The sequence below is a fragment of the Pteropus vampyrus genome, unplaced genomic scaffold (genome assembly GCF_000151845.1).
Source record: "Pteropus vampyrus isolate Shadow unplaced genomic scaffold, Pvam_2.0 Scaffold314, whole genome shotgun sequence".
NCBI lineage: Eukaryota > Metazoa > Chordata > Mammalia > Chiroptera > Pteropodidae > Pteropus > Pteropus vampyrus.
The window spans coordinates 424,682-426,771 of record NW_011889095.1 but is presented as its reverse complement, the minus strand read 5'-3'; the positions used below and the strand labels follow the sequence as shown (position 1 = coordinate 426,771).

The window sequence follows — 2,090 nt, the reverse complement described above, 5'->3', positions numbered from 1 at the left end:
TAAAAGGCCGCTCACCTTCGGGACTACGTGCTTCCTCCCACTCTCGCCTCCGGAAATGGCAGCCCTGCAGGGGTCCTTTGATCCTGGACCCTGTAGGAAGGTGCGCTACTGAGCGCGCCAAGGGCAAGGAAGGTTGCGGACTTCCTGGGGCCGCTTGCGGCCACCAGAGGGCGCCCTCACCCCAGAGTCCGGAGTCCTGCAGACATGCTAGTCATTTGCACGGTGTCATAGGGACAACGCCTGGTGAGCAAGGCCGGGAGATTGCCCTGTGTTGTGATAATCCGGCCCCAGTAATCGCACCTCCTGATCTCTGCCGCTGGACGGGAGTGGAATGTGAGATTTGCACACGGCAAGATGCGGAGGGCTCGGCTGGCTGTCGTGTCCTGTGCTGGGCCACTGATAAGCATCCTAATCAGGGAGGAGGCATTTTCTCTTTCAGAAGAGAGGAGAAAACACAGAAGAGGCCGATTAGTCGCTGTCTAGGAGTACCACATGGAGAAGCCAGCGCCCACCTTACTCACCCACACCTTTCTCAGATCCACGTGCTGTCCACCCTTCCGATGAAGGCTCCTGGCCCTTTCAAACTTCTTCTGTTAGATGATGTCATCCCACACCCTGTCCTAGCCCTGCATACCCCAGCGTCCTGCCTTGGTATTGCATTCTGTCACTGTGTGGTTTCTGCTGTACCATCTCTCCAACCTGGCAGCGAGCTTCTCAAAGCCCAGGGCTGTCCCCAGCACCTGGAGCTTAGCAGGCCCTGAGCTATTCTTTGATAAATGAATCTAAGCTAAGAAAGAAAATTACGTGGGCTTATAACATGGAACAAAATGACACAAAACAAGTAATGACAGATGATCTGATCTCAATATGACACTCCTAGAAACTTCTGGTTGAAAGTATGTAGTGAGGAAGGGGGGTCAACTTTGTGATGTCTTTCAATCCTCTTGTCCATCTGTACCCCAAACCCAGCATGAGCCTGACAAACATCACGGTCATAACCAAGTCTCAACTCTTCTCTCTCAGAATGCTTCGTATTTATTGCTGCTGTGTTGGGGGAGCGGGGTTGTTTGTTTTTCTTTTTTGTTTTTTGAAAACTTTTCTTCATATACTTCTTTCCTTTCCTTTTTTAAAACCTGTTACATTTCCAGTTAAACAGAATTTCCTAATGCTTAATCCTAGAAGTCTTAACTAGGCGTGCACATCAGAATAAACTCTTGAGATTTAAAAAAAAAAAATTACAGATGCTCCTGCTCCCGCAGTCCGCTGAAGCAGACGCTGTGGGACTGGGCTAAAAGTCTCTGGCTGAGACTCGGCTTAATTCCACAAGGGCTTCCTTTGAAATCTGGCCACAGATAGATGCTCTTCCCAGCTTGACATCCTCCTTCCTGGGCTGACTCCGGGTTTCTGTTCTGTCTCACTTTTCCTGCGCTGTTTTCTGCTAAGATATGACTTGTTCCGAATTTCTCCAGCCCATTCGGCGTAGTGGCAGCTGGAAACATGTTCCAGACCTGATTGTCTTCATCCGGTGGACACAGTGGTGACAGCAATACCTCCCATTCTGCCGAGGGGAGCAGCCTTTATGTCGTATTTTTCCAGGTGGCTTTATTGAAACAATAAAAAATTGCGTGGTGATGCCGCCTTTTGCACTCACTTGTTAATGTGCTGTGTGTGTGTGTGTGTGTGTGTGTGTTTAAATGAGACAACGTGGGCATTAAAAGATGAATTATCTCAGTTATTTGGCTACTTTAAGGGAGCATATTATTCAAAGTGCTTAAAAGAATTTTAGAACGTGAAATCCTCACTCTTCCCTTATATCATTTAGAGGAGACGTTAAATGACTCACCTTTCCTTCTAACGAGAAGCTATTAGTTCTGCTAAAGAAAAAGCCAGAGGTCATTTTCCTCCGGTGAGCGAACCAAACACCTGGCTTCTGTCTCTCTCTCCTCCCTCTGCTTTTCACAGTGTCGAAATTGGGTTCCCAAGGACGTGGTTCCATAGTGTAGCGGTTAGGTTAGCACGTCTGCTTTACACACAGAAGGTTCTGGGTTCGTGCCTCAGTGGAGCCACGGTCCATGGTCTACGGCCATGCC

General features: G+C 48.6%; 1 protein-coding gene across 3 annotated transcripts in view; it reads left to right on the top strand.

Annotated features, from left to right (window-relative positions):
• COQ7 (coenzyme Q7, hydroxylase) overlaps nucleotides 1–2,090 on the top strand; it is a 51,892-nt gene that overhangs the window by 14,834 nt on the left and 34,968 nt on the right. The window contains exon 7 of one of the 3 annotated variants that reach the window (XM_023521750.1): nucleotides 1,470–1,650. The exons of the other annotated variants lie outside the window; for them this stretch is intronic. The gene's annotated coding sequence lies outside the window, so the exon portion shown is untranslated. Of the gene's footprint in view, nucleotides 1–1,469; nucleotides 1,651–2,090 lie in introns of those variants that run through there. 3 annotated transcript variants of the gene reach the window in all.